The 18,598-nt window shown below is 44.8% G+C and overlaps 1 protein-coding gene, 1 long non-coding RNA gene and 1 pseudogene across 5 annotated transcripts in view; 1 reads left to right on the forward strand and 2 right to left on the reverse strand.

Annotated features, from left to right (window-relative positions):
• The window catches only part of LOC149345578 (uncharacterized), a 145,518-nt gene that overhangs the window by 104,378 nt on the left and 22,542 nt on the right, over positions 1-18,598 (forward strand). Inside the window, exon 3 of one of the 4 annotated variants that reach the window (XR_016292326.1) lies at positions 5,984-6,210. The exons of 2 other annotated variants lie outside the window; for them this stretch is intronic. The gene's annotated coding sequence lies outside the window, so the exon portion shown is untranslated. Of the gene's footprint in view, positions 1-5,983; positions 7,691-18,598 lie in introns of those variants that run through there. One more of the 4 variants, XM_089586129.1, reaches the window with a different exon arrangement.
• LOC149345583 (uncharacterized) lies at positions 5,842-9,341 on the reverse strand (annotated as a pseudogene).
• Positions 14,196-18,552, reverse strand: LOC149345584 (uncharacterized). The gene is made up of 3 exons (XR_016292328.1): positions 18,001-18,552; positions 17,187-17,346; positions 14,196-15,597 (listed from the first exon to the last, which is right to left on the reverse strand). It is a non-coding gene; the product is annotated as an uncharacterized LOC149345584 (long non-coding RNA).

Raw genomic sequence — 18,598 nt, forward strand, 5'->3', positions numbered from 1 at the left:
AGTTCAGAATAATTGGGAAAAAATAGTACGGCTACCTGAGTGTGCATCCATTTTTACCGCCGAGTGTTACGCAGTCTTGCTAGCTGTAGAAAAAATAATAAATGAGAACATTCAGAACAGTATCATTTACACTGATTCTCTGAGCATACTAACCTCACTTCACCATAGAAATGCAGTGACACCACTAATTGGTGATATCATACACAACATAACAAGCGCCACAATACAGGGACAAGACATAAAATTTTGCTGGGTTCCCAGTCACATTGGAATCACTGGCAATGAGAAGGCGGATGAATGTGCTGCAAAAGCTCGGAACAAAGAAATAAAGAAAGTGTACATTCCTTACAAAGATGGTACGAGGTTGGTGCAGTGCAAATTAAGGAATAAATGGCAGTCGCAATGGAACATCGAAAGAAATAATAAGCTACATTTAGTAAAACCCATCCTAGGCGAATGGAAATCATGCTCACACCAAAAACGATTCATCGAAGTTATTTTATGCCGTCTCCGTATTGGACACACTCATCTGACACACAACTTCCTGCTAACAAAGAAAGACAAACCTGTTTGCGAGCAATGCGGACATGAACTTACCGTAAACCACATACTATTATCATGCACAAAACTTGAATCAGTAAGAAAAAAATATTTTGCTACATTTTACAAAGAACATATTCCATATCATCCAGCGTTGATTTTAGCTGAACATGCACCCGTTAGTATGCTTGATGTTTTTAGCTTTTTAAAGGAAGCCGGTGTTCTTCAAAACCTGTAATGTTCTTACCCTGTGCTTCTCTACTTAAAACGATACACCTCAGCCCTTTCTCAGTCCTGAGAAGGAGGCTGAGGTTTTTATCTGAGTAGTTGGTGGCCTCGAGATCCTTGGCAAGCCAAGGATGTCCACAGAGGTTAACCAACTTTTAAAAGCTTCTGCATACAGCCATTTCTAAAAAGTTTGTATTTAATCAGCCAGGTAATAAAAATAACTTTTAGGCCCTTTACACCACCGTTTTTATACACTTTGTCTTCAAACTTTGCTCGAGCTAATTTTACTAAACCTTGTTCTTGGCGCATGATAGCCTTAGCCGCTTATGCGCCATTAAACACAACACAAACAAACAAACAAACAAAAGAAGAATGTATAAATTGGTGCAGTTTCTTTTTTTTTTAGAATCCGCATATTCTTGTTTGTGCGCGACGGAAATATGCAACGAAAGGCGGGCCCTTGGCAACAGTGGAGATGCACTAATAAGAAAAAAATTAAATACCGATTGCATAAAAGGGCAATGCGGAAATACATGCGCTCGCTGGCATGCGATAGTGATTACGCCCAGAAAGATGCTGCAATGAAATGTAACTGCGATGAAGTGATTTCGTTATGCCGATTCGCTGAAATCGTTCTGCTTCTAAGAAAAAATATCTGCCAGTCGCCAGCGCGCGGCTCAAAGCCTCATGCCAGCATAACTCCCTTTCTCCGTCCGCATATGGAAATTCCAGACGGCGCACACGTCAAGAAAGGGGAACCAGTCAGGAGGTTGAACTTGCGCATCATATTCCTCCTGCATTAAAGTGCACTGTTATCTGAACAGTGACCTCGTTGGACGCGGCGGTTCTGCGTGTTCATCCATCATGCGGGTTTTCCTCACACTAAAAAGTCCTATGAACACGAAGAGTTCGCACGGAATTCCGAAGTTTTTCATCGCAGCCATAAATGTTATAATCAAATGTATGATGTCATTGGGTTTTTTAAGAGACTGCTTAAGTATGTCCTAAAAGAACACAGCATCGCGACAAAAATATCATTTTATTGCTCAAATTTATTCTCGTTGCTCGCACAGGTAGAAATGCATTGACCACGGCACAAACGTCCATTTGGCGTGAAGGTACTGTCTTTTGCAAAAGTTTACAGCCCACCACACCATTGAAATAAACGGCGCGGTGGGCTGTAAACTTTTACAACTGACGATACGTCCTAATATGTAAGGCCCATGTCTGAAGCGTGAAAAAGGTTTTTGTGGCCGATTGAATCTACAGTCGAGCCCACTTCTAACGAACCTGACGGTCATGCGAGTTCAGTTCGTTATATCTGATGTTCTTAGCAAGTGGATTCTTCTTACAACAGCCAAAAACACTAAGGCCGCTAAAAGTGGCGTTTACTTCTTATAAAACTGCGGCCTACTTGTGCAAAGCAGAGCCTGTCGCAGCTCTTTCCAGGCTATCTAGGGCGGCCATTTAATCCTCGTCGAGACCTTGCTGCCAACTATCAAATTCAGGGACGGGGTATCACTAATCATGGATGAAGTGTGCATGGAAACTGGTGGCAGGTCGGCCACATAATTGAGATTCCTGGCAGTAGGGAGAGCTCGCGCTTGGTGTTCAACGTCTCCGTCAGAGCAGGAGCTTCTGCGATTTTGTGGTCCGCAGGAACGTAGTTATCCGAGGAACTATCTGGTCGGCTATGGATCCGCGAAGCGCGTTGCCACAAATCTGCATGTTCCTGGTCACGCGTGTTTTCGAGCTTCTTCTACCGTACCTGGGCTGATGCAGCGACGAAGTAGCGCAGCGCTTGTGGCGCAGAATGCATCCGTTGCACTGTCCGCTGTATGACAATGCCTGCACATAGTAGCGGCGCTAAAGATGGTGACGACTGGGCAGGCTATGCTTGCCACGTGACCGGCATGGCCAGCAAGGATTTCAGAATTGTGAAATCGTTGCTGTTAGTTGATCCGCGACCATGGTCAGCAGCTTCGCTTTCGACGATGCCCCTTTCTCACGCGCACCGCGCTTCTTCCATTCGGGATGCTTTGCCCAGCAACACGTAGGCAATTATTGCCCTCGTAGGCCATCGACGCGGGTTTGGCCAGCGGTTACTTACTATTTCAATAGAGAGTTATAGCATATCGTTACCGTGTTTACTTCACCGTTTACAGTGTTACCGGATGCCGGACTTTTCGGTTAGCGCTGCGCACGTCAGTGCCGCCTTTTAATTCCATTTCTGGGTTGACATGTCCTTTCCGGGGCGGTGTCGTGAAGGTTGAGAGGCGCTATTTCATCTGCGTGCTTAGCGGAAGAACTACCTCTACAACTTCAGGGTAGTTCACCGCGCCACCTCGTTCGCTGTAACCCAGTGGTGTGGCCAGAGTTGTTCGCTGTATCTACGACGAATTTGCGTTGCCCTTATGCATATTTTCACAGGAGCACCACACCCGCTCTTAATAAGTGAGCGTTCGTTATATGTGCGGCCATTAAAGTGGGCTGCACAGTACATCCGCTGATGATACACTAGTATCAAGAAAGTCTAGGTAAGGCTGTATATGTAAGGGTAGAGGAAGTAATGACTGATCGCAACATTTGCCATCTGCTTTGTGGAGAGGCCGTACAGGTAAGTAAATGCGAAGAGTGAGAAAAGCGAATGAATCAGCACAAAGCTTTCTCGCGAGCATGTCCCGGAAATGCAGGCGAGCACTTAGTCGCCTATTAAGCACAGCTTCCAGAAAGGGGTTGTTTGTAGCTTTGAAAATAAATGGCAGAAACAAGTTGGTAGAAAAATGATGCAGGCCAGATTAACCACTCTTTATTATTCCATCAAGGGCGCCAAAAATTCTGTTGGCAAAAAGGTTGCCTTTGATAGCGCCCCAGGAAAAGTCACAAACATTCTATGTAGTGCAAGTATATCTACTTCCTCGCACAATGCTGCACTTCACTTGCAAGAATATTGCAGCTCAACGTCGCAATGAAGATGTTGCCAATTTGTGTCCGTGCAAAAACGAAGCTTTCTCAACCCATTCAAGCGTGTGTTTTTTATCATACACTTGTTATCAGAAAAAAAAGAGGTTGACGTCACCATATTAAGCCAATGTCGTAATTTCTTATTGCATAATAGTGAGAAGCCACGATTAGCTGTGTTTTTGAAGATACTGAGCTCTAGAGGCTCGGGATATATAACGTGAGTCACGAAGGTGATGTCGAATAGGTGATTTAAATAAAATATATTTGCTAAGTTCTGGATGTTAGGGAGAGCCAGTGCTCCCATGAGGCTCTCGTTGGGCGGCGGATGGGCGGTGGAGGGACTCTCGCACATTTTTTTACCATGCTATAGTGAAGGAGGGGGGGACTGACAAGTCGGTTTCGGGGCGACGGAAAGGTCTGTATGTAGGCGCCGCTACATGACAGTTTCGTTTCTCAGTAGTGCGCGGGAACATACAGGGCGCGTGCGGCGGCAATTTTAGGGCCTTGTAAGTACACTGCGAACAATAAGGTCCCAATTGACTCAAGCTTCAGGGGAAACCTATTACTCGCGCGACGGGGTCTCCCAAACTGTACAAGCAGGAGGGCTTTGTAGATTCAAAATCCACCGGCTTTTCGCATTGCACCTCATAAGGTGGATTATAGCGTATAGATAGCCGATTTTCATTAATTTCGAGTTCATTTCATTTTGCGGTTGTTGCCGTAAATTCATCCTTTTGCTGCGGATAATAAAATAAAATGAGTAAATTGAGAACATCTCGCATTGAACAATTTATTCATGCTTAAGTATCGCACTAAACACGGCAAAAGGAAGACGGGAGACGACACAAGCGCTGACTAACAACTGGTTACTTTTTCTGGGAAAAGTACATAAAGGCGCAGGACACAGAGAACAACCCAAAAAAACAAAAAAACAAAGGTTAAAACTTAAAAACCATACTTCGAATGCACATCACAGTCGAGTCATGATGTCTTTTTCAACGAAATTCGAAGACTATCTTTCATAGTAGACGGCACTCTCCTATCTCCGGAACCTCACACAATTGCCAAGAAAGCCTGACTCCTTATCTACAAAATTGACAGATGATGAAGCAACACACTCATCTGCTTCCTTCCTGATCATAAAGGCCTCGACCAACTCCCTACAAATGCAAACAGGGTTATTAAACAGGACACTTGTCTTCTTTACTGAGGGAAGCAATTGTGGCACTCACGGCAATGCAAAGCCAAGTTGTACGACACCGCTACTTTTTTCACCCATCTTTGATGTTCGAACAAATGCCCACTGCTTCCCCACTTAGAAAGACAAGTCTTCTGTTTAATCACCCTGATCGAAATTGTAGGGAGATGGTGGAGGCCTTTATGATCAGGAAGGAAGGAGGTGAGCGTGTTGCTTCACCATCCACCAATTTCGTAGATAAGGAGTCAGGCTTTCGTGGCATCTGTGTGAGGTCCAGGAGATAGATGAGTGCCGTCTACTATGGAATATAGTCTTCGAATTTTATTGAAAAATATGTCATGACTCGACTATGATGTGCATGCGCAGTATCGTTTTTTAGTTTTAATCTTCGTTCTTCTGTTTTTTGGATTGTTCACCGTGGCCTGCGCCTTCATATAATTTTCCGAGAATGTAATAACCAGTTGTTAGTCAGCGTCTGTGTCGTCTCCAGACTTCCTTTTGTCCTGTTTACTGCGCTACTTAAGCATGAACCCTTACCAACTAGCCCAGTTTTATGTTCTCGTAAACAAATCTTTGCATTTTTTTATTTTGTATACCGATGTGCCAGAAAAAAGAAAACGCACAGTAAGGTTGACTGAAACCCATCTGCGTTCTAATTTTTTTTTGTCCTGAACCCGTTTGAACCGGTTCGAGACGGTCCGAACCGGTTCGAACCGGAACGGAATGGCCCTCTGGAGCCGAACCCGGAACTGAACCCGAAAGGCGTGAACCCGAACCGAACCCGAAAAAATGCCGGTTCGACACCCTGGCTACTACTGTCAAATTCCTGAGGAGCCCCTGCACACAACAGTCACCAAAAATGCGCCATGCGTGTTAAGCTCGGCTTGACTCTGTTGGTTTGGAATTTGGTGCTAGCACCTTGTGGAATGAACCGGTAATGACAGTTGGGGTACCTCAGTTTGAAGACTCGAGCCAGGAACTGCAGACGGATCCTGTGATGCTTGCGGTGGCTCGCTACAGCTTGTATCCTCCTCCATGCCTTCCTCTTTGCAGCTCGTAGAGGGAACTGCAGGCACTACACATTGCTGGCTGTACCTCATGGGCATGAAAAACTCCAATGGTGGGCACTTCTCGCCTAGTGCAAGGTGACCGAGCTCGCTGCAGTCCTTGGGCATCAGCTCTGGGCTGTTGGGAAAGGGCCCCCCAGAAGCCTTCTGCACTGCAGCCTGATGCTTGCAGAATGCCCCTTGGCTCCCCGCCCAGCAGCTGCAGAAACCAAGGTCGGCATGCACTTCATATCCTTTGGTGTTGCTAGCATCTGGCACGCTGTAAACAGACTCGTCCACTTGCGTAATGGACTCGGGGGATAGTTCAGGCAGCTTCTGGAGCAGATGTTCAAACATGAGGCGATGTGATTCTTCTCGGTGGTGTGCATGTTGGAGCAATCTTGTTTCAAAATATTTCTCCCGTGTTGTAGCAATGGTGTTGACCAAAGCTACAGCGTTGGACACCTTGGTTCGACATAGCACAATGTCTTTCAATATCCGGATTGAGGCTTCGTAGTAGTTGTTCGTGTTTTGGCCTCTGGTGGAGGTGAGGCAACTGCGGTATAAAAGGACCCACCTTCTCGCACTTGAGGAATGCATCAACCCTTTGAGTGTATGATGAACGGTGTGGGAACGAGTGGAGGAACTCCTTGGCTGTCTCGAGAGCCTTGGTATCCTTTGAATACAGGATCTGAGAGAGAAAAAAAAAAATTAGGTTCAAGACTGTGTCGTTTTCTAACTGTAATGTTGCAGTGAATATTTAATGTGTGCAAATAGACAATGTGCTTGCAACCTCTAAGAAAGCTCATTTCTTTCTTTGTAACAGTGCAATAATGCAACATTTATTAACAGGTGTTGCTATGTATTTTAGTTGCTTGTTAATATTGTTACAGAACAGCTAAATGCATGAGTTGATATTTTGTGTCACTAAGGTTAGTACTCACAGAGTGTTCAACATTTGTATATAGTGGAACTTTCATCTAAAGTCATGGTTACCATATGTAGATGGCAATTTGCCATATTCCTCACGAAGAAACAGCTGTATCCTACTTGTACCTGCCTATGGGGCCAAAACATTTTAATTAAAAGAGTTGGAGACAATCAGCTTGCTATTAGAAGGAAAATGATAGGTGTAACGTTAAGGTGTAGGAAGAGGGCAGAGTGGGTCAGGGAACAAATATGAGTTACTGACACGCTAGCCAAAGTCAAGAAGAATAACTGGGCATAGGCAGGGCATGCAATGCGAAGGCAGGATAAGTGATGATTCCTTAGGGTAACGGTGAGGATTCTGAAAGAAGCCAAGCGTAGCAGGGGGCGGAAGACAGTCTTGTGGCCTTATAAGCTTAGGAAGTTTGCAGGGATAAGGTGGCTGCAGGTGGCATAGGATCGGCTTAACTGGAGGGATATGGAAGAGACCGCTGTCTTGCTGTGGGCGTAGCTAGGGCGGTGATGAAGATACCTAGGTGCTCTGTAAATAGTTGTTTTTGTGTCATGTAAATAAATACCATGAAAGAAAAAAAAAAGATACTGAGGTGTACCATGGTTCTCATATGTTTTCATTCTACCATCGATTATGGGCACTTGGTGCATAAATTTGTTACTTTTCATTTCTATCTTATCATGTAACCTACTACTGTTGCAGCTACTGAATGGGGGCTGCAATATTTAAAAAATAAATAATAAGCTTGTTGTACCACCTTTTGGGAGGCTGCCATCAAGTGTTGCCTGTCATTTTTGGCTACATTGCTCTGCACAGACGTGGGCCAGCAGTGCCATTCAGCTCGGAGCACGTGAAAGTGGCACAGGAACTGTTGCGCTGTAGGCCACATCTCACTCCAGGCATCCTTCTCTTGCCTGGAGTTATCAGTCATGAATGACATAGGGGCCTGCAATCAGAAGACATGCAGTAAAAATGCTTGTTGGCAAAAAATCCAAGCAAGATGTATAACAAAAATGTCAGTTTGTTGACAAAAATGGCATCCCTTTTAAAAACCAGGTGGCGTCACTAGACTGAAGTTATCGCTGCATTTCCGGTTGCATATGTGACAAACAGCAAAATGTTGCCCAAACATATGTTCAGTATGTATTTAGCTTGCGTGTGCCATTCTACAACTGTCTAATGTTCCTTCAGTATTCGGTACGTAAACAGCGTCTATTTGTGCTCTTTTCCAACTATATTTGCATATGCCACGAGGAGGCAAGTAGACAGCGAGGCATGGAGGAGCATATTTAATGCACTCTTCTGATTGGCTGAGGAGGTCCCTAGCTTCTGTAGTGCTTAGGGGAACTTATGAGATGGAGGATAGTGTACTGTCACAGAAAAGTGTGCCAGACTCCTTTCCAAAAAATTTCCAGAAAGTTTGTGTAAACTGGTGTAGCATTACCTTCGCTTCACTTTACTTTATTTACCATAAGGACCCCCTTAAGGGGGTATTACATAAAGGGTGGGCTATATATTCAACAATGATAAATACGTCATTGCAGTAGGGTACAAGTGGTTACAGCAGATAACAATGAAGATGGGCACGTGATGGTGGCAACATCGGCGGGCAGGGCATTCCATTCAACGATGGTGCGGGGAAAAAAGGAACCTGAAAAAGTTGCAGTGCGCGATAGAGGCCGGGCAATCTGAAACGCTGGTGCAGTGCGGTGAGATATGCGGGTCGGATGAGAAATGTAAGGTGTTTGATTGAGAGTGCTATGGAAAAACTTGTGCAGCAAGCACATGCAGGCGACGCGACGGCGAGCTTCAAGGCTTTCAAGACCGGAATTATTCTTTAGAGATTAAACGCTGATCCTACATGAATATGCAGAATGAACAAAGCAAATCTGAACTTATTCGAGTGCATTTGTAGGCTATATTTGGTGTGGATTCCAGATGGCACTGGCATACTTGCTGTGGTGTATGACAAAGGTGACGTTTTAGGACTGCTAGAGATCTCTTGGCAGATGATATGATTGTGGTAATGTGTGTTCGCCAAGATAGATCGCTACAGAGTGTTACACCGAGTTACTTGAACGATTGGACGCTTTCTATAGATGAATTGGGTACTGTATAGGAAAAAATAAGGGGGTTGCGTTGACGCTTAAATGAGGCGAGTTTGCATTTTTTAGCGTTTAGTGTCATTAGCTCAGAAATGTTTCCTGCCACTTGTTTTTACTGATTAGACAAGACCATGTACCTGGCTCCTTCCGAAGCACTGAGGTAGTGTTGCTTGAGCAGGTGGAATGCTAGGCTGTAGCCCTCCTTGGTTTGAGAGCTGTACAGCAACACAGCTGTTGGCACGGCTCCAGCCTTGGTTGCAGTGCAAAGTAGCTGTGCTTCTCGTGGAGTCGCACGATGCTGTGGAGTCCACAAAAATCATCTCCTAGGACGAAGGCAGGTTCTAAGCACGGCGCATTGTCAGTGTGGTGACAACCACTGCCCAGCAGTTGTCGTGGTTTGATGCTAGCACCATTGTCCCTGTGAAAGCAGCAAGTAGTACAGTTTTTACACGCATTATAGACTAGAAGGACAGATTTCCTAAGTTTTTTCTGAGGAGATGCAAAAAAAAATGTCTTCTTGAGAGATGCCAATAGTTTAACATTTATAAGTGTCTGCCTTGAAGCATTCTTTTTCTTGCAAGCAGATGCTCCTTTGCTGTTTTTCAGTGGTGTAGTAAACTGCCTTAGCTGGACAAATTTGTCAGAGGAAACCTCTTAGCTTGTATAGTTCTCTTTCTTCTGTAAATTTTGTATATTGTGTGTTATGGAGCCAAACTTCGCACTTTTCCACTGTTTATACCAGTAGCAGACAGTTCTTTGCTTAGGCAGGGGATTTCCTATGGACCAAAATTTCTCACTTTTCCACTGTTCGTACCAGTAGCAGACAGTTGTTTGCTTAGGCAGGGGATTTCCTATGGAGCCAAACTTCGCACTTCTCCACTGTTCGTACCAGTAGCAGACAGTTCTTTGCTTAGGCAGGGGATTTCCTATGGACCCAAATTTCTCACTTTTCCACTGTTCGTACCAGTAGCAGACAGTTGTTTGCTTAGGCAGGGGATTTCCTATGGAGCCAAACTTCGCACTTCTCCACTGTTCGTACCAGTTACAGACAGTCCTTTGCTTAGGCAGGGGATTTCCTATGGAGCCAAATTTCTCACTTCTCCACTGTTCGTACCAGTAGCAGACAGTTCTTTGCTTAGGCAGGGGATTTCCTATGGAGCCAAACTTCGCACTTCTCCACTGTTCGTACCAGTAGCAGACAGTTCTTTGCTTAAGCAGGGGATTTCCTATGGAGCCGCAGAAGATTTCCTAATGGAGCCAAACTTCACACTTCTCCACTGTTCGTACCAGTAGCAGACAGTTCTTTGCTTAAGCAGGGGATTTCCTATGGAGCCGCAGAAGATTTCCTAATGGAGCCAAACTTCGCACTTCTCCACTGTTCGTACCAGTAGCAGACAGTTCCTTGCTTAGGTTCCTATGGAGGCAAACTTTGCATTTCTCCACTGTTCGTAAGGCTGCCAGTGTCTGCAGCTGCACCAGCTCCTTCCTTAATTCAAGGCTGCCAGTGACAGCCTTGAATTAAGGAAGGAGCTGGTGCAGCTGCAGAAGGAGTCAAACGAAATACAGAAAAGTTGCCTGCAAATTATGCAGACATATTTTGCATCCAAAGAGAAAGAAAAATAAATTCTGTATGCGTGGCAACCTTTTGTGGTAAATGAAGCGCTAGCAGCTGCGGCCTCCAAAGTGACAATCTCTGAACCTCTTTCTATGTCACTGCAGGGCATTGAGAAGTTATTTTGCCTAAAGCGTCTTATCTTTTATTATGTGTCTCCCTCTGTGTACAGGAAATGTAGCTGCTAGCTACAGCACAAAATGTAACACAATGAAGACAACGTGAGCATTACGTAGTGCCCTCCTACCAACTAGCCCTACCACATTTACATTTACATTTAGTTCATTTGCAAGTCATTGCAAAGCACGCGTCTAAACAGGAAGGCACGGGACACTTCCCTTCTTTCGAACCTAAGTGAACTGCCATTTAGCTAGCGGTACCAACAATGCGCAGTGAATGTCTCATGCTGGGCTGTGAAAACACACTGACAACGGAAGTGACCCTGATATTTCCTGCCTGTCATACAAAATGAAGCCATGCTAGTGCTGAAATACACATGTTTACATCATAGGCACCGCCAGAGTTCAGACCTTCATTCTTCTCAAAAGGCGAGTAAATGACTGCAATATATGCCTGCTACTCTGCATCTGCTAGGAGAATTTGTGTTTTTCTATTATTATGTACACTTAATAAATCACAACTTTGTAAGACAATACACAAGCTGCTAAACATTTCACAAGGACAGGAAACAGTGGCATTGTTTACTTTCTGTACCAACAATATAAGGCACCGCCAGCACATTTTTTACACGAGATAAGAAAAACAGTTATGAGATTCAAGCAAAGTTCAGCTTGAGGCAAGGTAACTTGCCAGGGCATTTCGCACAGCAACACCTGATGGCTCAGCCCTGTTGCTTGCGCAGGACGGCTGAGGCCGCCCCTGGTCTCGAGCTCGTGCCTCATCAAACCAACTCGCATCGCAACAGTCTTGACATCTCCTCGCAGATATTGTGTACCACACAGCATGCACGGATTACGCAGTTCACATTGGCTATGTCGCACTCGAGTCCTTTCTGCAAAATGCGAAAACGTGCCTTTAGTCGCCCAAAGGCATTTTCAACAATGCGTCTAGCCCTGCACAGTTGGTAATTGAACACTGCAGTTGGTGAGCCTGGAGGTCCTGCATTTGGAAATGGCTTGATGACGTGACTCTGCAGCGCAAATGCTTGATCAGCAAGCAGAACGGGTTCCACTGTCACTCCTGCCAGAACTTTTGCTTCAGCTTGGAACAGTGGACCGGCCCAGTATACTTGGCAGACTTGAGCTCTGAAATACGCCAGAGTCGTGATTTCGTCCAGGAGACCCGACGTTTGTATACAAAAACCTGTAGCGGTGGTCGGCGATAGCCAGAGGAATAGTACTGTACCACCCTTTATACAGGATAGTTAAGCGGGCGAGTTGGTGATACATTATGCAAAAAAACAGCGCGAACAAACGGGGACAAGACGAAGAAAACACAGGAACAAGCGCTGACTCTCAACTAAAGTTTAATCACAGGAAACACGCTTATAAAAGGAACCAGAAAACAACCCCCGTTTGTTCGCGCTGTTTTTTTGCATAATGCACCCTTTATAGTTTATGTAGTCCGCGGCATGCTCTTCTGGCGGACACACCTCAATGTGACAGCCGTCTAGGGCTCCCATGCCTAGCGGGAATCCAGTCACGGCAGTAAACTGGCGAAGGTGCTCCGCCAACTCACTTTTCCTGGGGAGTCTGGTGAACTTTGGCCCCAGTTCACGCACAACGACAGCACAAAATTCCCAGAATATAGTGTTCACTGTCAAGCGGCCTAGGCCAAAAGCGTTGGCGATCGTCCTTTCTTCTGCTGACGACGCGAGGCGATACAAGCCTACAGCCACACGCTTATCGAGGGGAACTGCCCTCCGCATGACCGTATCTTGCCGCTGCATACATTCGCACACACTTAGGATATACCTCTAGGTGCTGCGGGTCACTCTGAAGTGCGCCCTAAACTCACTGTCCGGCAGGTGAGGCACTGTTGTCTCGTACCACGACTGCCCTCGCGGATAGGCCCATAATCGCCGCTCGCACGAACAGAGCCGCGCAGTTATTGCCACGATCCGGCGACATTCTCTCTCCGCGCGCTGTTGCTCCTCTTCTGCAGCATCGATGTCTGCAAGAATACGCAGCTACTGAATACGACGCTGATGAAGAGCTGCTTGGTGGACGGCGAGCATTGCCCAGAATTCGTCGTCGTCATGTCGGTTTTCCGCAACACAACCACGCTGCGCCATGTTGAAAAGCAACTGTCCGCTGGAAGGTGCGATAGCGCAGTCTCACCAGCCTGGTTACTGCTGACCAGTGCGCTCCTCAGTCCTCGAAACGGAACACACAAGAGTCTCAACGATAGTGAATATTTCAAGTTAACTGTAGTTTCAAACTAGGCCGCTATACTCGTACCACCCGCCTGCGAACAAAATCAACAAACTCAATAGACCCTTTAGAAAATTCAGTCTGGCAACTCGGCAGGTATCATCATCAGCAACTTTCGTCGGTGCCGTGCGCCATATTTTGGGCACCTTTGGCTGGAAGACGCGCAGCTATAGCGCTCTGCACAGCCTTTGCACTAGTTTCCACCTTGTGGCATGTCTGGTTGCGTTTGTGAAAGCGATGGCGGAAAATTTGCAGTGGTCGAAGGACCTGACTGTCATCCGGGGCGGATTTTCGGGAAGACTTTTCGACTCCTATCGTCCGGCCGCACCTCTCAGCGAAGCTACAAGCCGGTATCACTGCGATCTGTCGACAGTGCTCGTTGCCGTGTCACCCTGCAGGTCAAATCTACTGTCCACAAAAGGAGGGCTAACAACACTTGGACCAGTCTCGACTACGAGCAGGCGCACTGCATGGCGAAATGCGTGTGGATCCGGATACGGGCGCTCGATCAGCAGTGCTGACTAGGGCAGTCGGGGACCAGTGCACAGTTCGTCGCCGGGCCCCAATGGGCATTGAAACTCCCTTGGATGTCCAGCGGATTACCGCTTTCGGACGTTTCGTACATCCGCTGGTCCGCAAATCACCGAAGGATTTCCGCCGGATGTCCGCAGGACTGCAAGTTGCATACGAATTGGCAGTCCAAGGGTGCTCCAGCGGTCATCGGAAGCGGATATTCGGATGTTATACGGACGCAGGAAAGTTATTGTAGTTTAATTATTCAAGGTCCGTCAGACATCCGTAGGACCAACAACGGACCACTAAAGGTTGCCTGCGGGATGTTCATTTTTTCTACTTGGGCCTAGTTGTGCAATGATCACATCCCAAAACCAGTCACAAACTGATCGATTAGTCCCACTGCTACTGGCAGGGCCTGACCAGTGAGCATATAAACAGGGGCAGGGCTAATCAATAGGTTTGCGACTGGTTTGTGATTGTTGCATAATTCAGCTCCAAGCTGCACAGCGCAGTTGGTGTAAACACCGTGGCTATCTGCAGAATCTGTGTGACACTGATGTTGCAGTATTGACATGCACCAATGAAAATATCGCTTGCGCCCATGAAAAACAGATTCAAAAGGCGAGCCACACTTACAGTAAGAGAATAAACACTTCCGCATACACTTTTATTCATTTCTAGTACCAAAAGCTTAATCCACAGCATAGAGAACTACTTCTAGCACTGAGGCATTACAAGTGCCAAAGAACAACGCTGGTCACCTAACAAATAATGTACGAACCTAATAAATTCAGAGATGCATATCACTTGTGCATTACAATAGGCGCCAACAACTTAGCACAAATTCAGACAGAGGTAGCAGATGAGTGTTCTCAGCACTAGCCAAGAAACAAGAACTACAAGAGTAAAATAACATCAAATAATTATGCATCACTGTCAGTGATTTCGCTTCTAACTTTTAAAAGAATATAAAACTATATATAGCTCCAACTTTTGAAACAACAAACAAGGCCTCACTGGTTTGCACACCTGTAGGACAAAACCAGGTAAACTGAAAAAGACCCAACTTGTAGTGCACTGGAAATACACTACTCTCTCTTCTGAAAAATGTCATGTAAAGTAAAAATCAAATAAGAACTGTAAAAAATATAATTCTTACGCACCACCAGCAAAAACACCAGGCCAGACCAAATAGCTAATAGCTAAAACAAGGCCTCACTGGCTTGCACACATGTAGAACAAAGCCATGTAAACTGAAACTGAAATAGACCCAACTTGCAATGCCCTGGAAATACACCACTCTCTCTTCTAGAAAATGTCACTTAAATGAAAATTGCAAATAACTGCAAAAAGTAATGCTTACGCACCACCAGCAAAACCACAAGGCCAGACCAAATAGCAATGCTACGCATGAAGGAAACAAGACTAGAAGAAAGCTGATTGGTGTTGTGGCTAATGAAACAACTACATCCTGCTCTCATGCTAGAGGTGCTGCATGAGTGAAATAAGGTCACAGAATATAAATAGCATATATTATGCATCACTGTCAGTGATTTCGCTTAGATATAACTTTTAAAACACAATATAAACCCACTTTCCTCACCAAGGCCTCACTGGCTTGCACACATGTAGAATAAAACCAACAAAACGATGTAAACTGAAACTTAGACAAACTTGCAATGCACTGGAAATCATACTCTTTCTCTTCCAGAAAATGTCGCACGAAGTAAAAATTTGGAATAAAAATGCAAATAAAAAATGTAAAAAAATAATGCTTACGCACCACCAGCAAAAACACTAGGCGAGATCAAATAGCTGCAATGCTCCACATGAAGTAAACAAGACTAAAAAAAGGTTGACTATTTTTGCTGCTAAAGAAAAGTATGTCCTGCACTCATGCTGCACGAATTTTGCCACCTGCTGCTTGATGCACTTAGTCCTTTTCAGGTTGCTTTGGTGCTTTGGGTAGGAGACGCTAAGGTGCGTGCCGCAACCATGATTTTATTGCGGCCTCAACGGTGACTGGAGTGCTGTTAGGTGCTTTGTTCGCAGCAACTGAAAAAGAAAGTACAGCACAATAAAACAGCTCCATGCAGGCATACCTTTTACTATTGTGTGGCACTGCATTATGTTAGCATATTATACAGGGTGTTTCATGTATTATGAATCAAGGATTTTAAAAAAAGTGGCTTATCGGAGCTCGGCGAAACCAACAGCTTACTGTTCCCCATCACGTGGCGCTCTTCAGATTATTTTTAATTCAATTTATTTATTTATTGAGAAAAACAATGCAAATTTTCTATTATTAACTTTAGGGTCACATGTCTTTCTTTAACATGTAGAGGAAGTAAAGAAAGAACTGAATCAGTTTTTGTAGCCACATACCTCCTACGTGGTCCTTTTTTCCCGCATCCAAAGAAAGCGCGTGAAATATAAAAAAAAACCACGTGACTGCGCTCATGCGCTACCATATTCCAGCGCTCCCAACCGTGTTTTGAACGAAACGTGAGTGCTCACCAAGCACAAGTGAGCAGCCACCGCTCAGATCGACGCGCTGCAAAATGATAAAATAATGTAATAAAAAAAATGGAGGCTGCCTTGAAATGTGTGACTTCACTGCTTTCCCTTCCATTTTTGTCTATGCGATGGCTCAATAGCTGTCGATGGAATGCTTATACCTTATCGGAGATCCCGTTGCGCACTTTCCATGTTCAGGAAGAATGTGCTGACACGCTTTCAAGACTGTGCTGAGAGCGACGTCGACCACTCACTTTGAGGTGGCAAGCACGCACGCTTCGTTCACTCAGGACATGCTTGGCAGTGCCACAATACGGTAGTGCAAGAGCGGAATCACGCGGCTTTTTTCATAATTCGTAGGTTTTCTTTAAATGCTGGAAAAAAGTGCCGCATAGAAGATACATCGATGTTAAAAAAAATGAATTGGTTGTTTCATAGCCCCCTCCAGAACTTCAGGAAAAGTATGTCACCCTAATGTGAATATTAAAAATTTTGCATAATTAACATAAGCTAATTAACTAAGTAAATGGAACTTCAATATATTCTAGAGTGCCACACGATGAGAAACAATGTCTCTGGTTTCACCCAGCTCCGGTGCATCACATTTTTTTAATCCTTGATTCAAGAATTATGTGAAACACCTTGTATATTACTGCATTACATGCAACATTGCTATATGAGCCCAGAGCTCTACAGCATTTACATGCCTTGGTATTGATAAAGTGCTCCAGATATGCCCTCAAAAGTAGCTGTAAAAGCACTGGAGCTAGTCGTTTGTGCACGGTTAACATGTTGATTTCTCCTCCACTTGCTTGTTTAAACACGCTTGAAGCAAAACAACACTTCACACTACTGCACTGCATATCCCTTATCGCAAACAGTTACTTCAGAACTTGAGCCATTCAATAAGTTGCAATACACACTCCAAAGCTTTTTTCATGAACCCATGTTCACAATGGGATAGTCAGCAAATGCATCTTCCGCTTATAGGCAGTGATTCCCAGCATAAATCCAGTATTAAAAAAAATTACACAAGATGCACATGAAAAGTCAATTTTCAGCAAATAGGGTTGTGTAAGAAAATGCAACAAAATTAATAAGCAATCTTAAAGAGGTATGCCACACACCTTTGACTGCTTTGGCAATTTTCAGGGCTGAGAAGTTGACTTTCCCCTTTCGCCCCATCCGCGAAAACTTTGCGGCCACCTCATCTTTCATGCAGTACGCCAGGATTCTTTTTGTTGCCCAATTTCCGTCGCTGCCCCCAAGCTCCATGAACTCTTTAACCTGCATACACACACAAGCACAACACATGCAACGAGGAAAAAATTACCTCAAGCACTGAGAAGTAACACAATGGTCTCAAAAGTGCTCAGGTTGAAGTGGACTGAAAAACAAATAAATATCTCCAATCATGTAGAGTCGAGTCCACTTAGAACAATATTCAAGTGCCACGAAAATGCCATTGTTATAACTGATAACTGTTATAAAAAAAGAATAACAACTTCAAAGAGGGGTCACGGACGGCAAGTGACATGCGAGCTCCGCCGAGGCATCCTTTTGGTGGCTCCGAAAGAGGCCTTGTAAAAAATACAAGAAGGTTGCCGTGGCCGCCTCTCAGCTTGAGAAATCCCGAAGAAACGCAAGGATTTCGCATTCCACTAACTTTTGGCACGAGCACTCAGGAGCCAGACTTCACTGTTATAACCGATAATGTGGCATGGGGGCATTGTAATAAGCGGGTTATTTTACCATAGAAAACATACAAAAGTGGACGGCGCAGAAGCTTTTCATTGTTGTAATATTGTTAAAACCAGTATCGTTATAAGTGGGTTCGACTATTTACAATAACTGATAACAAATGCGCTGTTTCTAGAAAAGTATCGTAACTGTGTACTTGGCAACAATAAGAAATGAACCAGAAAAGATGTGGAAACATACCAATGTGTCTGTTGCTTCTCTGTCAAGCCCATCATCAAATTCAAGTGCGTACAAGGTGGTGCCACTGAGGTAGAAGATGCTGCCTTCAAAATCACTTCTCCCTGCTGCTGCAGCATGTAACGAATGATATATCAACAGGCGTGTTGTACTCTGCTCAAAACCTGGAAGTGAAAAATTTCACAGGCTGTAGAAGAAATGCACCAACCATGGCAACATGGCAAAAACATACTCGCAAGTCAGGTAGCAAAATGATTGACCATATTCGGAATTGCCGCAACTGCACTCCCGCGCTCGAAAAAACTTCAGTACTGCGCCGGTGCAAGACACAACTTGGAAGAGAGATAATTGAGGCCAATGAGATAGGAAAATCGGGTAACTCGTGTGTCAGCAATCCTTCAATTTTGCTCTCAAAAAAAGAAATCAGTTATCTTGCGCAGAATTAGAGCTCGAAACATGCATTCACTCGTGCGATGGTGGGATCTGTGCTGATATGATATATGTATGCTAAGTCTCTTCTTTCCCTTTTCGTGTTTGATAAGAGCAGCTGCTGTATTTAAGGGGGGACATGGGTCTTAGAGCATTTTTTTTTATTTACAGA

This window comes from Amblyomma mixtum, chromosome 4, assembly GCF_055824585.1.
Source record: "Amblyomma mixtum isolate Tamu chromosome 4, ASM5582458v1, whole genome shotgun sequence".
Taxonomy (NCBI): domain Eukaryota; kingdom Metazoa; phylum Arthropoda; class Arachnida; order Ixodida; family Ixodidae; genus Amblyomma; species Amblyomma mixtum.